This window comes from Pristiophorus japonicus, unplaced genomic scaffold (genome assembly GCF_044704955.1).
Source record: "Pristiophorus japonicus isolate sPriJap1 unplaced genomic scaffold, sPriJap1.hap1 HAP1_SCAFFOLD_348, whole genome shotgun sequence".
In the NCBI taxonomy this organism is placed as follows: domain Eukaryota; kingdom Metazoa; phylum Chordata; class Chondrichthyes; family Pristiophoridae; genus Pristiophorus; species Pristiophorus japonicus.
In genome coordinates, this window is record NW_027253303.1 from 113,400 (window position 1) to 136,404 (window position 23,005).

Consider the following 23,005-nt stretch of genomic DNA (forward strand, 5'->3'; position numbering starts at 1 on the left):
ATGTTAGTCTCTAAGCAAATGCTGTTTTAATGCACGCGATAATCTTAACCACTGGCTGTTAGCACACAACTCTAAACTGCGGTAGTTCAAAATAAGGTTCATCACCCCCTTCTCCAGGGCAACGAGGGGTGGGCGATAAATACCAGCTCTAACAGCGAAACCCATGTCCCATAAATAAATTTTTTTTTTAAAACAGACTCCCAATCATTTGGTTTTCACCTTTCTTTTTTCCTCCCATTTTAACAACACAACTTACTTCCTCTCCGGTGTGTCCGCCCCCCTTTGTAGGTCTCACTTCCCCAAGACATGTTTCCCCATGGCAAGCAGGTACCTCATTCCCAAGCCTTTGCCAATGGCGCTCTGTATTTGACAGTTCGGAGCTACATCTCCTTAGTCCCTTACAGTTAGAACATATTGATCTCAGTTTCGTATTCCTGAATTGGCTACAGGCTAAATGTTGATCAGCGAGTTTATTCAACGATGTATACATTGACCTGGAAGGTTGCAGGTTTGAGCCCCTGCCTGTGGTGTACGAGCTGATCTCAGCTGAGGTGGGAGTAAGTGTCCTTACAGTTGGCCGCAGTGCCGTAAGTCAAGCAGGAAGCAAGGACAGAGGGAGGTAAGGGGGTCCCACAGGCCAGAACTCTGGGGAAAGATCGAGGTACGAGCAGGAAATGGGGAACGAGTCTGGATTTCAACTTAGTGGGAACAATGGTTCAAATGAGGCGATAGAGGACGTGTTTCCATTTACAGAATTTACCCATGTAATAAATGCAATATTGCACCACTGACTATGCATTCTGGCACAAAGAAAGAAGTCATTTGGTGCACAAATCCACTGTCGAATTCTCTTGCAAGTTGCTCTCTTTTTATATGGAACGACTCCTGCCGACGAACCAGAAGCTACTGGAAAGTCCCAAATTGAAAAAATAACATTCGCAATAGACGGAGGTGTGCATACATGGCAACTTTTATTTGCTTTTGATGATCAAAATCCATTTAATTATTTGTAATCTTTATATTTAAGATCTGTAGTTCAGTGGAGCCTCCGATTTGAGAATAAACACAGGCCAGAAATACAGAGAAACGGATATTAAACCATTCCCATTGGATTGGCTCAATAAACATCTTCGTTATTTAAAGGTGCCTTATAGCGTTTTCTTTCCCTTGTTAGAAATAATTTTATTATAAAGAAATGCAAATAAAATTAAAAACGCGCATCATTTTCCCATGAGCAATCCAGGCTCAACTTTATCTCAAGTTTATCATGTTCCTCTTTTTTTTTAAAGATCTTTCCTATCATCTAAGCAGGGTAAATGCCCAACTTTACCATCATTTAACGGAAACACTGGAACTGCACGTGCACAACCACTTCCTGATCGTTGGCAGCAGTCACTTCCTTTTAATTGTCACTGCACGTCAACGTAATTCATTGTCTGTGAACTACATTGAGATGTTTCTGACAGATATGATGATAATGTGCTAGATAAATAAAAACATTCCTTGTTTGTTAATGGCGGAGTAAAGTAATGGTTATGCGACTGGATGAGCAACCCAGAGGTCAAATCCCTCCACTGTAAATTGTGAAACTTAATTCAATTCATCTGGTAATTTGTGGGCTGGCAACAGTGAAAACAACTGTGAAAGCTTTTGTACAAACCCAAAGGACTCATTACATAAGAATATAAGAAATAGGAGCAGGAGTAGGCCATACGGCCCCTCGAGCCTGCTCCGCCATTCAATAAGATCATGGCTGATCTGATCATAGACTCAGCTCCACTTCCCTGCCCGCTCCCCATAACCCTTTATTCCCTTATCTCTCAAAAATCTGTCCATCTCCGCCTTAAATATATTCAATGACCCAGCCTCCACAGCTCTCTGGGGCAGAGAATTCCACAGGTTTACAACTCTCAGAGGAAATTCCTCCTCATCTCAGTTTTAAATGGGCGGCCCCATATTCTGAGACTATGGCCCCCTAGTTTTAGCTTCCCCAATGAGTGGAAATAACCTCTCTGCATCCACCCTCATTATCTTATACGTTTTGATAAGATCAGCTCTCATTATTCTGAACTCCAGCGAGAATAGATCCAACCTACTCAACCGATCTTCACCTCATCTCCAGAATGAACCTAGTGAACCTTTTCTGAACAGCCTCCAAAGCAAGTATATCCTTCCTTAAATACGGAGATCAAAACTGCACGCAGTACTCCAGGTGTGGCCTCACCAATACCCTGTACAGTTGTAGGACTTCCCTGCTTTTATACTCTATCCCCTTTGCAATAAAGACTAACATTCCATTTGCCTTCCTGATTACTTGCTGTACCTGCATACTAACTTTTTGTGTTTCATGCACAAGGACCCCCAGGTCCCTCTGTACTGCAGCACTTTGCAATTTTTCTCCATTTAAATTATAATTTGTTTTTCTATTTTTTCTGCCAAAGTGGATAACCTCACATTTTCCCACATTATACTCCATCTGCCAAATTTTGCCCACTCACTTAGCCTGTCTATATCACTTTGCAGATTTTTTGTGTCTTCCTCACAATTTGCTTTCTCACCCAACTTTGTATCAGCAGCAAACTTGGCTACATTACACTGTCCCTTCATCCAAATCATTAATATAGACTGAAAATAGTTGAGGTCCCAGCACCGATCCCTGTGGCAGCCCACTAGTTACTGTTTGCCAACCGGAAAATTACCCGTTTATCCCGACTCTCAGTTTTCTGTTAGTTAGACAATCCTCTATCCATGCTAATATATTACCCCCAACCCAGTGAGCTTTTATCTTGTGCAGTAACCTATTATGTGGCACCCTATCGAATGCCTTCAGGGCAGGGTACCCGCAAACCCTGCCCAATCTGCCCAACATATAACTCTTAATGCCATCAGGGCAACGAAGGATGCCAGTTTTGTGTGGACATAAGAATTAGGAGCAGGAGTAGGCCATACGGCACCTCGAGCCTGCTCCACCATTCAACAAGACCATGACTAATCTGCGACCTCAACTCTACTTTCCCGTTGCAGCGGCTGATACTCATTGACTGCAATGGAGCTGAGTATCAGGTGCTCCGTATAACGGGAGGCTGATCCAATACCGTTCGTTTGGCACCACCGCCTGAGACAAATTTATCACCTGGGCACACGTGCATGCACTTTGTGTCAGTTGTGGCTCAGTGGGTAGCACCCTGGCCTCTGAGTTAGAAGGTTGTGGGTTCAAGTCCCACTCCAGGGACTCGAGCATAAAAATCTGGGCTGACTCTCCTAGTGTCGCGCTGAGGGTGCAGCGTGAGCCGGTGCAGGAGGGCGGCAGCTGTGAAGGGGGTGACTGGATTAGATGTCACCATAATCCAGGTCACTGATTGGAGCGTGGGCAGCTACAGAAGAAGCGGCGAGAGATTGTAGAGCGACGTGATCGGGGCCTAGGAGAGGCGAAAGTTCAGGACCCAGAAGAGGCGAGGGCCCAGGGGCAGCACGGGCCCAGCCCACACTGCGATGTGTGTGCGCACTAGGTCCGTGCAGCAGAGCTGGTCTCCAGTCGTCTTGGATAACCCTTGCCACTGGACCAAGACCTGGCTCTGTCAAGCTGGTGTGCAACGCCCACCACAAGTTAAAAAAAATCCACGCACAGGCATCTTCCACCCTTCGGGATCAAGAATATTAGCTTCCTCATTGAAACACCTATGAACACATCACTTTTTGGCGTGGAGGCAAGTCACGAGGGACTGCCTAAGACAAGAGGGTGCGCTGCACTGTCAGAGGTGCCGTCTTTCGGATGAAACGTTAAACCGAGGCCCCGTCTGTCCTCTCGGGTGGAGTAAAAGATCCCAGGGTACTATTTCGAAGAAGAGCAGGGGAGTTATCCCCGCTGTGCTGGATAATATTCATCCCTCCATCAATATTACTATACAGAGTAACTGATCATTATCACATTGCTGTTTGTGGGAGCTTGCCGTGCGCAAATTGGCTGCTGCGTTTCCCACGTTACAACAGTGGCCACACTTCAAAAAGTACTTCATTGGCTGTAAAGCGCTTTGGGACGTCCGGGTGGTCGTGAAAGGCGCTATATAAATGCAAGACTTTTCTTTGTGGCGCTGGTCACTGGGGGTGGATTAGGAGCAGGAATCCTGGAGGTCTGCACTCCTTAGTCCTGAGAACACATTGCCCCTTTAAATATTCATAACCAGATCCACTAGGATAAAAAAAACTCTCGCCGCAAACTGCGCAATGCAAAGAGACTTATGTAAAGACTGCACAAGGCCTAATCACAACATGTTAACCAGCTGTGATTGGCACTCAGTGTCATTTTCAAACACTAAAGTATTCATTACCCCAGCAAGCTGTTGTTGCAGCCGCAGTTGTGAGTGGGAGAAGGTCAGTGCACATGGTGAAGTGTGTAGGAGAGTGTGCAGAGTGACTGTAAGGAACTTTGGGGTATTACAGGAGTCAGAATGTAATTAAGTGTGTGACAAATCTGTCATTCTTTTTGGTTGTAAAACTTAACCGCTTCAGTGAATGAAAAATGAAAGGAGATATATTTGCGGCCATGTTGGTGGGCCAGCTCCTGCCCCTGTTGTACTAGTTTGGCTGAATTGTAAAGTTTCGACGTGATACAGAAGGAAATCATCTTGCAATCTTCCAGCAAACATTCTGGGTTCTGTGCAGGGCATTGGAAAGAAAGACTTGCATTTATATAGCGTCTTTCACGACCACTGGACGTCTCAAAGCACTTCACAGCCAATGGTGTATTTTTGGAGTGTAGTCACTGTTGTAATGTAGGAAATGAAGGATCACGAGGCGAGTACGCTATTAATACCTTATAAAATCAGGTTAAATGAATCATGTTTTTGCATCGAGTCTTTGCAGGAATTAGTTGCACGGATGTAAATTTTCAGTGCTCTTTGTTTTAAATGACGCAGGAAGCAACGACAACTCAAACCGTCATGCTGAACTTAAGAGAGCAGACCACAACTGAGAATAAAATCTAACCACTTTTATTAAAAAGGCTAAAAGGCAGGGTTGGTTTCCACTGCCAACCCACAGTCCCAGCAAGCAACGGGAGTGCAGGCAGAGTTCCCAGCTCTGGTCGGATCTATTCCTGGAGGCTTCATCTTATGACCTCCTGCCTCCAATCGCCCTGCCCAATGAAACAGCCTTTCTCCCACCTTGCCCCCATCCCCGATATTTTTCTAACTAATAAACAAGAGTCTTCAAAGCAAATGGGAAATAAAGACACAATTGTTTATAATTGTAATGTATGCACCCGTGAGCATGCTCACAGGGCAGGAAGGGTAGCATAATGGTTATGTTACTAGACTAGTAATCCAGGGAGCTGGACTAATCTACCGGAGCCACGAGTTCAAATCCCCCCACGGCAGTTGGGGAATTAAATAAATTTCCTGTACGAGCTACTCTTGCAAACTCTCCTTGTCTGCCGTCCGGACATGCCATAGCACACCACCTTGCCTTCCAGAGCAGGCGAGGGTCCCCAATGGAGTGCACTCTATGCATGAGTCCTCCCTCTATTTATTGGGGACTTGGCCTGGAGGGTGGTGCACGGAGCAGTCCCATGCCATAAGTTTTTAAGTCGGTTCACGGGCTCCCAGGCCGCCTGCAATGTCTGCGGTCTGGAAGAGTCCGTGTTCCATGTTTTTACTGAGTGTGCGAGGTTGCAGCCCCTCTTCCAATATTTGAAGGGGCTGCTCCTCAAATTCTGGTTACACTTCAGTCCCACGCTCCTGATGTTTGGGCACCCTGTGCGGAGGGGAGCGGGTAGGTCCGAGGGCCTCCTCGTAGGACTGCTCCTGGGCACAGCCAAGGGGCCATCAGCCGGTCCAGGCAGCGGGCGGTCGAGGGGGTCATTCAGCCCGACCTCCTGCCTCTCTTCCGCGGTTACATCTGAGCCAGGGTGTTCCTGGAGATGGAGCACGCAGTGTCCACCGGTACGCTCACGGCCTTCCGCGAGAGGTGGGCGCCGGAGGGACTGGAGTGCATCATCACCCTCGACAACCAAATTTTAATTTGATGCTTTTTGTCTAAAGTTTAATTTGTTTTTTGTGACGGTTTTAGTGCCCCCCCCCGCCAACTTTTAGCCAGGGGCCACTTGTATAATTTGTGTGTTGGTGCCCTAAAAAAAAACCCACAGGGGCACTTGTTTGAAAGTGTTTGGAGTGTCCCCCCTCTTTAATCAAGGGGCACTTGATTTAATTGTTCACAACAAGATAGTTGTAGAGCTGTTGCATTTGTCAGTGGCTTAGCCAGTCACGTGATGTTCACAAGACTCAATAAAACCCCAGCCAGTTGGGTCTAGATTACCCACGATGAGGTATGCAGTTGTGAGTGGAGTGGATGAACTGGTAACGTGTAGTGTGATTGTTAAACCTTTGTTAATAAACCAACTAGTCCTTAATAGCAATGTGTTGCTATGAATTCTTAAGCAAAGAACCCATGAAGCAAATACATTACAGTAGTGGCTCCTGTGAACTTTCACATGGTTTGCTCACAGGAGATTAATCTTAAATTCCTGGAGACTCCAAGACAATCCTGGAGGATTCGTCACCCTAAATGATTCCTCACACAGCCCTCATCTCTTGTCCTCAGCTAGGGCGGTGTGGCAGTGGGAACCAGGCAACACCCCACACAGAAAGGGGACAAGAATCAACAACTGGCCATTTGCAGTCACCTCATGGCAGCCATCTTGGAGTTGCCAGTGGTGGATGCTGGGAGCTGGTTATCGGTCACTCCCTTTGGTCCCCTTGGTGAATGGCCCGTTGCAGACTAGACTGGGTAGGGGATGTGAATTGATGGACTTTACCCTCAAATTGCAAACTCACTTTCAGAAAGTTATTTCGCTTTTTAAAAAAAATCATCATCATTATCGGTGGTCCCTCGAACGAGGATGACTTGCTTCCACATGAGTTCACAGATGTTTCAATGAAGAACCCTGTTATATATGCAGACTTTAGATATACTGTCTGTGTAGTCACTGTATAGTTGCATAAGATGGAGACTTGTTACCTGATGTACTATCAATAAGGTTTACACTGTGTATACACTATGCTGGCACCACTAGAGGGTGCAACTGGTGGAGACAGGGGTTTCCTGCCCCTGTGGCAGAGGCTATCCACCAGAGGGCACTGCGGTGGGAGACCCGAGGGGCACCTGCATAGGTGCGCAGGGCCCAGTATAAAAAGCTGCCCACCGTGCTTGTGCCTCACTCTGGAGTTACGAATAAAGGACCAAGGTCACTACAGTTTGAGTACAACACATTGCCTCGTGGAGTGCAATACAGACATAAGTGCATTACAGACATAACAGACCCGATGTTCCAGTCCTGAACTGCAGGGGTGGAAGATGCCTGTGCGTGGATTTTTTTTTTAACTAAGAGGCCTTAAGCTCTGGAATTCTCTCCCTAAACCTCTCTACCTCTCTACCTCTCTCTCCTCCTTCAAGACGCTCCTTAAAACCTACCTCTTTGACCAAGCTTTTGGCCATCAGCCCGAATTTCTCCTTATGTGGCTCAGTGCAATATTGAAAAGCTCATCAATTTTCTGAGTGCTATGCTTTAGAAATGCAAAAAGATGTCAATTATCCTCTTTCACAAATCACGTCACACTATAACTCTAGAATGATGAAAAAGCAAAAGACTTTTGCCATCTTTGGTAGCTGCGAGCATAGGTCAGAGTTAGGAATAAAACGCTTGATTCGGCTACAAAAGCTTCTGTCCACAGGTTCAAACCTCGCCAGTGATTTTACCGTTTTGTAATTTTGGTTTTAGGCAGCTTCCAATCATTGGGACTGGGTGCAGCAGCGAGTTGGTCACTGGAAGAGGAGCAGTTGACCTACAGCCCCTCGAGCCTGCTCCGCCATTCAATAAGATCATGGACCTCAACTCCACTTTCCCATCCGATCCTCATATCCCTGGATTTCCCAAGCCTCCAAAGATCTATCCATCTCCGCCTTGAATATATCTCAATAAGACTCAGCATCCACAGCCTCTGAGTGAAGAAATTTCTCCTCATCTCGGTCTTAAATGGCCGACCCCTCATCCTGAGACTGTGCCTCCTAGCTCTAGACACTCCAGCCAGGGGCAAACAGCCTCTGAGCATCTACCCTGGATTGAGGTTTGAGACCAGCTCAGACAAAAGGAGGGCTAGATTTTGACTCTGTGTAATGGTGATAGTGAATCAACAGCCCGCTGTCCATTGAAGTATGGAAATAAAAATCAGGAGTCGTGTAAACCCATCGGCTCGCTATCATCCATTTTTATATTATCGCCCAAATTCTAAATGACCCCCCACCCCCCGCCATAGAGGGCAAGTCTCTCTTATCTGTTGGCTGGAAGTGTCCCGTGTGAAACGAGTTTATCAATCTCGATTAGGGTCGTCAACCATCCAGGATTGTCCTGGAGGCTGCAGGAACTGAAGATTCATCTCCAGGACTCCGCTGTGAGCAACTCCCAGGGGGAAATTATAGGGACATTTAAAATAAACGATGCGCTTTTTTCATTTTCTTTGAACGTGTCTCTTTATTTGTTACAAAAATGTTGCAGATGGGAAAAAAGGTCTGTTGGACTGAGAGTCAAGCATCTAATTGGGTAATGAGTCTTTTCGCTTTCATTACAACAGTGACTACACTTCAAAAGTACTTCATTGGCTGTAAAGCGCTTTGAGACGTCTGGTGGTCGTGAAAGGCGCTATATAAATGCAAGCTTTCTTTCCAGTTGGACGGGTTACGTGACAGGTTACATTCAACCAGAGTTGGAAACCCTACTGTTGATAGTTCCTAGTGGGCACAAAAATGCCTCTAATTCTGTTTCAATTGACAATGGCACGTGGAAAGGACTACAGGATTACCTCCTTTGGAAAGAAGAAATATTCACACAGATACAGTGCCAGGGAGAGAGCAATGTTCTGCTCAGATTGAAGAGAAGGTGCGTTGGTTGGGATGGGATGGGATGGGAGATTTGCTCGGTGTTTGCCTGTGTTGCACCTGATCTCACCATGCTTCATACTGAATGACACGTGTGCAGAAAGCGTTCAACCCGGAGCACTAGCCTTCTTCAAACTGATAAAAAGAAAGACTTGGATTTATATAGCACCTTTCATGACCACAGGACGTCTCAAAGCGTTTCACAACCACTGTTGTAATGTAGAAAATGCGGGATAAGCAGAATGTCCATGCCCCCAACCCCAATTAAAAGACAGGAGAGGTCAGATCTGACAACTTTTAAAGAAAGAAGACAGACTTGCATTTATATAATGCCATGCACGACCACCTGACGTCCCAAATGTGCATTGATCGGGAGCAGCCGTTGTCTTGCAGACATTAGGACAGGGGTCCCTGGGGGTGTCAATGTTTGGGAAAGTGGGGTTGGGTGTCTGTAGCTTTACACCCAATGAAGTATTTTTGGAGTGTAGTCACGGCTGTAATCTCTCATCATCATAGGCAGTCCCTCGGAATCGAGGAAGACTTGCTTTCCACTCGTGAAGTGAGTGCTTTGGTGGCTGAACAGTCCAATACGAGCGCCACAGACTCTGTCACAGGTGGGTCAGATAGTCGTTGAGGGAAGGGGTGGGTTTGACTGGTTTGCCGCACGCTCTTTCCGCTGCCTGCGCTTGATTTCTGCATGCTCTCGGCATTGAGACTCGAGGTGCTCAGCACCCTCTCGGATGCACTTCCTCCACTTAGGGCGGTCTTGGACCAGGGACTCCCAGGTGTCAGTGGGGATGTTGCACTTTATCAGGGAGGCTTTGAGGGTGTACTTGTAGCGTTTCCATTGCCCACCTTTGGCTCGTTTGCCTTGAAGGAGCTGAGTAGAGCACTTGCTTTGGGAGTCTCGTGTCTGGCATGCGGGCTATGTGGCCTGCCCAGCGGAGCTGATCGAGTGTGGTCAGTGCTTCAATGCTGGGGATGTTAGCCTGAATGAGGATGCTGATGTTGGTGCACCTGTCCTCCCAGGGGATTTGTGGGAACTTGCGGAGGCATTGCTGGTGATATTTCTCCAGCAACTTGAGGTGGCTACTGTACATGGTCCATGTCTCTGAGCCATACAGGAGGGCAGGTATTACTACAGCCCTGTAGACCATGAGCTTGGTGGCAGTTTTGAGTGGTCTTCAAACACTCTTTACCTCAGGCAGCCGAAGGCTGCACTGGCGCACTGGAGGCGGTGTTGGATCTCGTCGTCGATGCCTGCTCTTGTTGATAGGAGGCTCCCGCTAGGCTTAACACTTACCAGATAGCTCATAAAATCAGGCTTGCACTGGTATATTGGAAATTCAAGAGATCCTGTGAAATAGAAACATAGAAAATAGGTGCAGGAGTAGGTCATTCGGCCCTTTGAGCCTGCACCGCCATTCAATGAGTTCATGGCTGAACATGCAACTTCAGTACCCCATTCCTGCTTTCTCGCCATACCCCTTGATCCCCCTAGTAGTAAGGACTACATCTAACTCCTTTTTGAATATATTTAGTGAATTGGCCTCAACAACTTCCTGTGGTAGAGAATTCCACAGGTTCACCACTCTCTGGGTGAAGAAGTTTCTCCTCATCTCGGTCCTAAATGGCTTACCCCTTATCCTTAGACTGTGACCCCTGTTTCTGGACTTCCCCAACATTGGCAACATTCTTCCTGCATCTAACCTGTCTAAACCCGTCAGAATTTTAAACGTTTCTATGAGATCCCCTCTCATTCTTCTCCTATCAGTCTCCTATATTTATAATTTGGCAAATCCCATGAGCAAATACTCACCCTATTTTTTTTCAATCATCTATCAGATCCCAGGGATTGTCTAAATCCCGTAAAAGAAGGGAATCTTGGAATATTGCATTAGGATATCTGTGTGTCTGGAATGTTCTTTAATCTTAGAATGTGAGAGATGTTTTTCCTTGTCAATGTGTTGCACACGGAGTCAGCTGTCAAACAACTACAATAGTGAGGTTAATAATTAAACAGCGTTGCTCCTTTTAGATTTTGATTCAATAGTATTGGTTACATGTGCGCCTCGCTCATAGAACTTGTGAAAAAAACACTGCCATGGCACCCAAGAGCAATGTTATTTACACCTGAGATTCTGCTAGCCCAACTCATTAATAAACTGCCAAGTAGGACCATGGGGTTATCGGACAGGACACTCCTTCCACCCCTGCCCCAGCACCCAATTCTTGTCACGAGGAGCATCTTACCTGAGCAAAGATTTTTTTGCCCCCTCAAAGATAAGGTGTTAATCCTGAGTGAAGGAAATTTTGGGGGGACAATCTTAAAGGATAACGTTGAGAAAATTTAATAGAGTTGTTCAAAATCATGAAGGGTTTTGATGGAGTAAACAAAGAGAAACGGTTTCCAGATGCAGAAGGGTCGGTAACCAGAGGTCATAGATTTAAGGCTACTTGCAAAAGATGAAGAGACATTTTTTTACACAGCGATTTGCGATAATCTGGAATGCACTAATTGAAAAGGTAGTGGATACAGATTCAATAGTAACATTCAAAAGGGAATTGCATGAATACTTGAATGGGAAAAATGTGCAGGGCTATTGTGAAAGACTAATTGGATTGCTCTTTCAAAGAGCCGGCACAGACACGATGGGCCAAATGACCTCCTCCTGCGCTGTATCATTCTATGATTCAATGATCTGACCCATGCTGGTTAATCACATCTTCAACTGCCAGTTCAGGTGGGCAGTTTTCGAAAGGAGAATGGAGGTCCCCAAGTCTCCTGACCAACATTTCTCCCTCAAAAACAGATGATCTGCTCGCTCACTGTTCAATGGTATGGGTCCTGGACTTTAGGACACAGAATAGGAAGACTAGTAGGAACTTTGCCTATGTATAGCGTCATGGTGATATTTTTAAATGAGCATGCTAAGCAAATGGTCTCCCCAGAACAAACCAAAGTTGGCAGAAGATGCGCATAATTGGAAAAATTGGGAAGATCCTGCAAAGTAGGCCATCTGTCTTTTGCAGTCCCCTTATGCTGGGGACATGATTCAAGGAGTTTGACTGGATTTACTATAATTCAGTAGGTCAGGAAACCTAGAAGAGGCGTGGGCCCGGGGCAGCACGGGCCCAGCCCACACTGCGCTATGTGCGCACTAGGTCCGTGCAGCAGAGCCGGTCTCCAGTCGTCCTGGTTAACCCTTGCCACTGGACCAAGACCTAGCTCTGTCGATTCCGTGTGGTGGCTGGTGTGCAATGGCCACCACACGTTAAAAAAATCCACGCACAGGCATCTTCCGCCCCTCAACATGTAGTTCGGGACCTGGAATATTAGGTCCTTCATTGAAACAGCTGTGAACTCATCCTGTTTTGGCGTGGAAGCAAGTCATCCTCAATACGAGGGACCGCCTATGATGATGATGATGATGTTTGTGACTTTGCTGTGCACAAATTGGCTGCCCTCTTCCGCTAGATAATAGTGACTGTGCTTTAAAAGTAATTCCTTGGTATATAAAATGCTTTGGGACATCCTTAGGGCATTCTATGGCAATAAATGCAAGTTCTTTCTTTCCAATTTCTCCGGTGAACCTTCATCCCATTCCCATCATCATCATAGGCGGTCCCTCGAACAAGGATATTTCAATGTAGGACCCGATGTTCCAGTCCTGAACTCCAGGGGTGGAAGATGCCTGTGCGAGGATTTTTTTAACGTGTGGTGACCGTTGCACATCAGCCACCACACGGGCTTGACAGAGCTAGGCCTTTATCCAGTGGCAAGGGTTAACACCAGGACGACGAGACCTGCTCTGCTGCACGGGCCTAGTGCGCACACGTATCGTAGTGTGGGCTGGCCCGTGCTGCCCCTGGGCCCTCGCCTCTTCTGGGCCCCGTATGCTCATTCGCCGCACCTCTGCCCATGATGTTCCAGGGCCCGGCGCTCCAGCTCCATTTATAGCCTCGACCTGCGGTGGTGGTCTCACAGGTAAAGTGTAGCTGAATGTATGATTGATTGTATTTGGTCAAAATCGGGGCAACATTTTAAATAGAAGGCCTTTCCATTGCCTCGAGAGTTCTCTATTACAGGCTGCAGCTCACTCAGCCCATAAACTTCCTCTTTCAGCGTATAAAGACATTCCACTCGGAGATGCTATCATGGCCAGTTAGAACTTGTCGAAAACAATGTTCTGTGACTTGTGGTGAAGCACAAGAGGCTTTTGACGACCTCGTTGTCGGTGACTACCGACAAATATTGACACGCTCTCAGGGAATCCTTCCAAATATTTACACTCCCAGACCCCCTCCCAATACTGAGAAACTCCCACAGACCCATTTAACTAGCGTATTCACTAGAGTTTAGAAGAATAAGAGGAGATCTCATTGAAACGTATAAAATTTTGACTGGGTTGAATAGACTGGATGCGGGGAGGATGTTTCCCCGGGGCTGGGAAGTCTGGAACAAGGGGTCACAGTCTCAGGATACGGGGTAGGAAATTTAGGACCGAGCTGAGGAGAAATTTTTTCACTCAGAAGGTGGTGAACCTGTGGAATTCTCTACCACAGAAGGCTGTGAAGGCCAAGTCACTGAATATATTTAAGAGGGAGATAGATAGATTTCTAGAAACAAAAGGCATCAAGGGGTATGGGGAAAAAGCGGGAATATGGTGTTGAGATAGAGGATCAGCCATGATCATATTGAATGGCGGTGCAGACTCGAAGGGCCGAATGGCCTACTCCTGCTCCTATTTTCTATGTTTCGATGTTTCTAAATACTGACACACATCTACAGACATCCAACCCCACCTTCCCAAACATCGACATCCCCCCCCACCCCCCCAGAGGACCCTGTCCTAATGTCCGCAAGACAACGGCAGCTGCCAATCAATGCGCAACATAGAAACATAGAAACATAGAAAATAGGTGCAGGAGTAGGCCATTCGGCCCTTCGAGCCTGCACCGCCATTCAATGAGTTCATGGTTGAACATGCAACTTCAGTACCCCATTCCTGCTTTCTCAACATACCCCTTGATCCCCCTAGTAGTAAGGATTTCATCTAACTCCTTTTTGAATATATTTAGTGAATTGGCCTCAACAACTTTCTGTGGTAGAGAATTCCACAGGTTCACCACTCTCTGGGTGAAGAAATTCCTCCTTATCTCAGTCCTAAATGGCTTACCCCTTATCCTCAGACTGTGACCCCTGGTTCTGGATTTCCCCAACATTGGGAACATTCTTCCTGCATCTAACCTGTCTAACCCCGTCAGAATTTTAAACGTTTCTATGAGGTCCCCTCTCATTCTTCTGAACTCCAGTGAATACAAGCCCAGTTGATCCAGTCTTTCTTGATAGGTCAGTCCCGCCATCCCGGGAATCAGTCTGGTGAACCTTCGCTGCACTCCCTCAATAGCAAGAATGTCCTTCCTCAGGTTAGGAGACCAAAACTGTACACAATACTCCAGGTGTGGCCTCACCAAGGCCCTGTACAACTGTAGCAACACCTCCCTGCCCCTGTACTCAAATCCCCTCGCTATGAAGGCCAACATGCCATTTGCTTTCTTAACCGCCTGCTGCACCTGCATGCCAACCTTCAATGACTGATGTACCATGACACCCAGGTCTCTTTGCACCTCCCCTTTCCCTAATCTGTCACCATTCAGATAATAGTCTGTCTCTCTGTTTTTACCACCAAAGTGGATAACCTCACATTTATCCACATTTAAGAGACAACAACAGAAATAATGCAGCAATAGATCAACAAATGCAATACGGGTCTCTGGAGACCTGGTACTTGAGGTGCACGATGTAGCCAGTCTCAGTCGGTCAGAAATCTGGTGATTGGTTTTGATCCCTGTGGATCCACAGGTAGCCTGGGGATCTATGGAGAATCGAGCGGGGCAAACCAAGCTCCAATAGATACAAGGCCGGATCACTGGAGATCTGACAGGCTGAAATGGCCTTTTCTTCCCTTCGTCCTGGCATTGCACAACAAGAATATTTAAGATGCTGAAGAACATCGTGGTGACAATGTGGGCCCAGTCCTGGTATGAGGGGCCCTGCATCAACAACAAATGTTATTTATATAGCGCCTTTAATGTAGTAAAATGTCCCAAGGCGCTTCACAGCAGTGATATAAGACAAAACAGATAAATTTGACACCGAGCCACAGAAGAAGAAAGTGCGGCAGATGAAAGAGGTAGGTTTTAAGGAGCGTCATAAAAGAAAGAAAGAGAGATAGAGGAGGAGGAGAGGTTTAGGGAGAGAATTCCAGAACTTGGGGCCCAGGCAGTTGAAGGCACGGCCACCGATGGTTGAGCAGTTATAAACAGGGATGCTCAAAAGGGCAGAATTTGAGGAGCGAAGACATTTCGTGGGGTTGTGGGGCTGGTGGAGATTACAGAGATAGGGAGGGGGGGCGAGGCCATGGAGGGATTTGTAAATAAGGATGAGAATTTTGAAATCGAGGCGTTGCTTAACCGGGAGCCAATGTAGGTCAGCGAGCACAGGGGGTGATGGGAGAGCAGGACTTAGTGCGAGTTAGGACACGGGCTGCCGAGGTTTGGATGACCTCAAGTTTACGTAGGATAGAATGCGGGAGCCCAACCAGGAGTGCGTTGGAGTAGTCAAGTCCAGAGGTAACAAAGGCTCGGAGGAGGGTTTCAGCAGCAGAAGAGCTGAGCTCCGAATCACAGTGACTTCACTGGCACTGGGCACCTCGGGCTGATCCCTGTACCTCAGCGGCAGTAACCCTACCCTGGCTTCAAGTTACCATCTGAGCAACAACTGGCTCAATTGAAAAAAAAATCAGCGAATTAATTCAGCCTTGTGCAGGTGGTTTGAAACTTAAGTAGCTCGGTGCGAAGCCAATATATGATACAGAGATAAAATCTCTCAGGCATCCAACATCCAACCAGTAATCAGCTTCATTTTTCTCTGCAGCTAGAATAGATGGAATTTAAAAGCTGTTTTTTTTTTTCTCCCCCTCATTTAGTGGCAACTGCCTCATTGAACAGTGAGAATCTAATTTGTTGCAGCATTCAGCCAGCTGAGCTCCCATTCCTGGCTGTCACAACATCATGCTCCGAGGCCTGAAATATCAACTTTGAAGTTGATTTTGAATTTGATGATAACATTCTATAATAATTAGGGTGACTCAAGATTCGAAGTCTCCTTTTAACGCTCAGATTGATCGAGCAAAATCTCTCCTCAGCGACAGCACTTAAATGGCAACAATCAACTTGTGATTTTTAAATAAATATGTACTTCAATTTGTTATAGCTTTGTTGAAATGTTTTTTTTTAAATGTAAAAGCTGGCGTATATGCTTTTCAAAGAGTCTGTTTTGAGCAATTTGGGCCTTTGATTTTAATCCTAAAATTGAAGCCTAATTTGTAGGACCACCGGCTGATCTGCTTTTTGTCCTTAACCCATTTCCAGATGTAAAGATGCTAATTATACAACATCTGGGGTCAAAGCCCCCTGCCGATTGGAGAAGGAGCACTGCAGTGTTATCATCACTGCTTTAAGAGTAAAAAAAGCCCATTTGGCACAATGCCGGTGTTTATACTCCACCACAAGCCTCCTCCCACTCTAACTGCCTCTTCTCATCCTCCCTCGCTTCCCTTCTCCCTCATGACATAACGTCAACATAACAAAAACAGGTTAACTGGTCTTTATCACATTGCTGTTTGTGGGAGCTTGCTGTGCACGCAAGTTGGCTGCCACATTTCCCACATTAAAACAACGACCACACTCAAAAAGAACTTCATTAGCTGTAAAGCGCTTTGAAACGTCCGGTGGTCGTGAAAGGCGTTATATAAATGTATGCTAATTATACAATAGGAATAGTGCAATCAAGCAGACGCAGCATGGATTCATGAAGGGGAAATCATGTTTAACTAATTTACTGGAATTCTTTGAGGGTATAATGAGCATGGTGGATAGAGGTGTACCGATGGATGTGGTGTATTTAGATTTTCAAAAGGCATTCGATAAGCTGCCACACAAAAGGTTACTCCAGAAGATAAAGGTACGCAGAGTCAGAGGAAATGTATTAGCATGGATAGAGAATTGGCTGGCGAACAGAAAGCAGAGAGTCGGGATAAATGGGTCCTTTTCGGGTTGGAAATCGGTGGTTAGTGGTGTGCCACAGGGATCGGTGCTGGGACCACAACTGTTTACAATATACATAAATGACCTGGAAGAGAACATAAGAACATAAGAATTAGGAACAAGAGTAGGCCATCTAGCCCCTCGAGCCTGCTCCGCCATTCAATAAGATCATGGCTGATCTGGTCGTGGACTCAGCTCCACTTACCTGCCCTCTCCCCGTAACCCTTAATTCCCTTATTGCTTAAAAATCTATCTATCTGTGACTTGAATACATTCAATGAGCTAGCCTCAACTGCTTCCTTGGGCAGAGAATTCCACAGATTCACAACCCTCTGGGAGAAGAAATTCTTTCTCAACTCGGTTTTAAATTGGCTCCTCCGTATTTTGAGGCTGTGCCCCCTAGTTCTAGTCTCCCCCACCAATGGAAACAACCTCTCTGCCTCTATCTTGTCTATCCCTTTCATGATTTTAAATGTTTCTATAAGATCACCCCTCATCCTTCTGAACTCCAACGAGTAAAGACCCAGTCTACTCAATCTATCATCATAAGGTAACCCCCTCATTTCTCGAATCAGCCTAGTGAATCGTCTCTGTACCCTCTCCAAAGCTAGTATATCCTTCCTTAAGTAAGGTGACCAAAACTGCACGCAGTACTCCAGGTGCGGCCTTACCAATACCTTATACAGTTGCAGCAACACCTCCCTGCTTTTGTACTCCATCCCTTTCGCAATGAAGGCCAACATTCCATTTGCCTTCCTGATTACTTGCTGCACCTGCAAACTAACCTTTTGGGATTCATGCACAAGGACCCCCAGGTTCCTCTGCACCACAGCATGTTGTAATTTCTCCCCATTCAAATAATATTCCCGTTTACTGTTTTTTTTCCCAAGGTGGATGACCTCACACTTTCCGACATTGTATTCCATCTGCCAAACCTTAGCCCATTCACTTAACCTATCCAAATCTCCTTGCAGCCTCTCTGAGTCCTCTACACAACCCGCTTTCCCACTAATCTTTGTGTCATCTGCAAATTTTGTTGCACTACACTCTGTCCCCTCTTCTAGGTCATCTATGTATATTGTAAACAGTTGTGGTCCCAGTACTGATCCCTGTGGCACACCACTAACCACTGATTTCCAACTGGAAAAGGACCCATTTATCCCGACTCTCTGCTTTCTGTTTGCCAGCCAATTCTCTATCCATGCTAATACATTTCCTCTGACTCCGCGTACCTTTATCTTCTGCAGTAACCTTTTGTGTGGCACCTTATCGAATGCCTTTTGGAAATCTAAATACACCACATCCATCGGTACACCTCTATCCACCATGCTCGTTATATCCTCAAAGAATTCCAGTAAGTTAGTTAAACATGATTTCCCTTTCATGAATCCATGCTGTGTCTGCTTAATTGCACTATTCCTATCCAGATGTCCCGCTATTTCTTCCTTAATGATTATTTCAAGCATTTTCCCCACTACAGATGTTAAACTAACCGGCCTATAGTTACTTGCCTTTTGCCTGCCCCATTTTTTAAACAGGCGTTACATTAGCTGCTCTCCAATCTGCTGGTACCTCCCCAGAGTCCAGAGAATTTTGGTAGATTATAACAAATGCATCTGCTATAACTTCCGCCATCTCTTTTAATACCCTGGGATGCATTTCAGCAGGACCAGGGGACTTGTCTACCTTCAGTCCCATTAGTCTGTCCAGCACTACCTCCCTAGTGATAGTGATCATCTCAAGGTCCTCCCTTCCCACATTCCTATGACCAGCAATTTTTGGCATGGTTTTTGTGTCTTCCACTGTGAAGACGGAAGCAAAATAATTGTTTAAGGTCTCAGCCATTTCCACATTTCCCATTATTAAATCCCCCTTTTCATCTTCTGAGGGACCAACATTTACTTTAGTCACTCTTTTCCATTTTATATATCTGTAAAAGCTTTTACTATCTGTTTTTATGTTTTGCGCAAGTTTACCTTCGTAATCTATCTTCCCTTTCTTTATTGCTTTTTTAGTCATTCTTTGCTGTTGCTTAAAATCTTCCCAATCCTCTAGTTTCCCACTAACCTTGGCCACCTTATACGTATTTGTCTTTGATTTGATACTTTCCTTTATTTCCTTGGTTATCCACGGCTGGTTATCTCTTCTCTTGCCGCCCTTCTTTTTCACTGGAATATATTTTTGTTGCGCATTATGAAAGGGCTCCTTAAAAGTCCTCCACTGTTCCTCAATTGTGCCACCGTTTAGTCCTTGTTTCCAGTCTACTTTAGCCAACTCTGCCCTCCTCCCACTGTAGTCCCCTTTGTTTAAGCATAGTACGCTCGTTTCTGACACAACTTCCTCATCCTTAATCTGTATTACAAATTCAACCATATTGTGATCACTCATTCCGAGAGGATCTTTTACGAGGAGATCGTTTATTTTTCCTGTCTTGTTACACAGGACCAGATCCAAAATGGCTTGCTCCCTTGTAGGCTCTGTTACATACTGTTCTAAGAAACAATCCCGTATGCATTCTATGAATTCCTCCTCCAGGCTACCCCCTGCAATTTGATTTGACCAATCGATATGTAGGTTAAAATCCCCCATAACTACTGCCGTTCCTTTTTCACATGCCTCCATTATTCCCTTGATTATTGCCCGCCCCACCATGAAGTTATTATTTGGGGGCCTATAAACTACGCCGACCAGTGACTTTTTCCCCTTACTATCTCTAATCTCCACCCACAATGATTCATTTTGTTCATTGGAGCCAATATCATCCCTCACAACTGCCCTGATATCATCCCTTATTAACAGAGCTACCCCACCTCCCTTCCCTGTAGTGTAACAAAATTTGCAGATGACAAAGATAAGTGGGAAAGCGGGTTGTGTAGAGGACACAGAGAGGCTGCAAAGAGATTTAGATAGGTTAAGCGAATGGGCTAAGGTTTGGCAGATGGAATACAATGTCGGAAAGTGTGAGGTCATCCACCTTGGGAAAAAAAACAGTAAAAGGGAATATTATTTGAATGGGGAGAAATTACAACATGCTGCGGTGCAGAGGGACCTGGGGGTCCTTGTGCATGAATCCCAAAAAGTTAGTTTGCAGGTGCAGCAGGTAATGAGGAAGGCGAATGGAATGTTGGCCTTCATTGCGAGAGGGATGGAGTACAAAAGCAGGGAGGTCCTTCTGCAACTGTATCGGGTATTGGTGAGGCCACACCTGGAGTACTGCGTGCAGTTTTGGTCACCTTACTTAAGGAAGGATATACTAGCTTTGGAGGGGGTACAGAGACGATTCACGAGGCTGATTCCGGAGATGAGGGGGTTACCTTATGATGATAGATAGAGAAGACTGGGTCTTTACTCGTTGGAGTTCAGAAGGATGAGGGGTGATCTTATAGAAACATTTAAAATCATGAAAGGGATAGACAAGATAGAGGCAGAGAGGTTGTTTCCACTGGTAGGGGAGGCTAGAACTAGGGGGCACAGCCTCAAAATACGGGGGAGCCAATTTAAAACCGAGTTGAGAAGGAATTTCTTCTCCCAGAGGGTTGTGAATCTGTGGAATTCTCTGCCCAAGGAAGCAGTTGAGGCTAGCTCATTGAATGTATTCAAGTCACAGATAGATAGATTTTTAACCAATAAAGGAATTAAGGGTTACGGGGAGCGGGCGGGTAAGTGGAGCTGAGTCCACGGCCAGATCAGCCATGATCTTGTTGAATGGCGGAGCAGGCCCGAGGGGCTAGATGGCCTACTCCTGTTCCAAATTCTTATGTTCTTATGTTCTTATGTATGTCTTTCTTGTTATGCATCTAGCCTTTCCTTAGACACATCAATGCTATCTATTTCAATCACTCTCTGCGGCAGCGAGTTCCACATTCCCACCACTCTCGGTTCTTTATTTGATCTGTTAGTGGCTATCTTATATTTATGCCCACCTTGTTCTGGATTCACCCAAAGATAAACAAAACGTAACAGCAATTTGCAGAACGAATCCACTAAAACCTTCATAGTCTGCTGGATTTTTTTTTACATACAATAGTTGATGTTCCATAGACATTTATAAACTAAAACGCTGACCATTGGGTCAAAGGATTAAGGGGTGATCTGAGCGAGGGGTTTAAAAATGTTAAAAAGATTCAATAGGATAGATACGGAGAAAGGATTTCCTGCGGTGGGAGAATCAGGAATAAGGGGGCACAAGATAAAATTAGAGCTAAGCCATTTAGGGGCGAAATCAGAGAACTCTTTTTCCACACAAAGGGCAGCGCAAATTTGGAACTCTTCCCCACAACAAGCTGTTGGAGCTCAGACAATTGGAACTTTCAAAACTCTGAGATTGCTAGATTTTTGTTAGGCAAGGGTATTAAGGGATTTTGGGAACCAAGGCGGGTAAATGTAATTGAGATACAGAGCAGACAAAATGTAATTGAATGGAGGAACAGGCTCAAGGGGCTGAATGGCCTACTCCTGTTCCTGTGTTCCCAACAGGTTCAAGGGGCTGAATGGCCTACTCCTGTTCCTATGTTCCCAACAGGCTCAAGGGGCTGAATGGCCTACTCCTGTTCCTACAGACTCGAGGGGTTGAATAGCCTACTCCTAACATAAGTACATAAGAAATTGGAACAGGAGTAGGCCATACAGCTCCTCGAGCCTGCTCCGCCATTCAATAAGATCATGGCTAATCTGATCATGGACTAAGCTCCACTTCTCTGCTCGCTCCCCATAACCTCTTATCGGTTAAGAAACTGTCGATTTCTATCTTAAATTTATTCAATGTCCCAGCTTCCACAGCTCTCTGAGGCAGTGAATTCCACAGATTTGCAACCCTCAGAGAAGAAATTTCTCCTCATCTCAGTTTTAAATGGGCGACCCCATATTCTAAGGTCATGCCCTCTAGTTCTAGTCTCCTCCATCAGTGGAAACATCCTCTCTGTATCCACCTTGTCAAGCCCCCTCATAATCTTATACGTTTCTATAAGATCACCTTTCATTCTTCTGAATTCCAATGAGTAGAGGCCCAACCTACTCAACCTTTCCTCATAAATCAACCCACTCATCTCCGGAATCAACCTAATGAACCTTCTATGAACTGCCTCCAAAGCAAGTATATTCTTTTGTAAATATGGAAACCAAAATTGCATGCAGTATTCCAGGTGTGGCCTCACCAATACCCTGTATAGCAGTAGCAAGACTTCCCTGCTTTTATACTCCATCCCCTTTGTAATAAAGGCCAAGATTCCATTGGCCTTCCTGATCACTTGCTGTACCTGCATACTAACCTTTTGTGTTTTATGCACAAGTACCCCCAGGTCCCGCTGTACTGCAGCACTTTGCAATCTTTCTCCATTTAAATAATAACTTGCTCTTTGATTTTTTTCGGCCAAAGTGCATTACTTCACACTTTCCAACATTATACTCCACCTGCCAAATTTTTGCCCAGTCACTTAGCCTGTCTATGTCCTTTTTCAGATTTTTTGTGTCCTCTTCACACATTGCTTTTCCTCCCATCTTTGTATCGTCAGCAAACTTGGCTACGTTACACTCAGTTCCTTCCTCCAAGTCGTTAATATAGATTGTAAATAGTTGGGGTCCCAGCACTGATCCCTGCGGCACCTCACTAGTTACTGGTTGCCAACCAGAGAATGAACCATTTATCCCGACTCTCTGTTTTCTGTTAGTTAGCTAATCCTCTATCCATGCTAACATATTAACCCCAACCCCGTGAACTTTTATCTTGTGCAGTAACTTTTTATGTGGCACCTTGTCAAATGCCTTCTGGAAGTCCAAATACACCACATCCACTGGTTCCCCTTTCTCCACCCTGTTTATTACATCCTCAAAGAATTCCAGCAAATTTGTCAAACATGACTTCCCCTTCATAAATCCATGCTGACTCTGCCTGACCGAATTTTGCTTTTCCAAATGTCCTGCTACTGCTTCTTTAATAATGGACTCCAACATTTTCCCAACCACATAT

At 45.5% G+C, this 23,005-nt stretch overlaps 1 protein-coding gene across 3 annotated transcripts in view; it reads right to left on the reverse strand.

Moving 5' to 3' along the window:
* Nucleotides 1–23,005, reverse strand: part of c2cd2l (c2cd2 like) — a 158,149-nt gene that overhangs the window by 45,256 nt on the left and 89,888 nt on the right. The gene's annotated exons all lie outside the window — the stretch shown is intronic.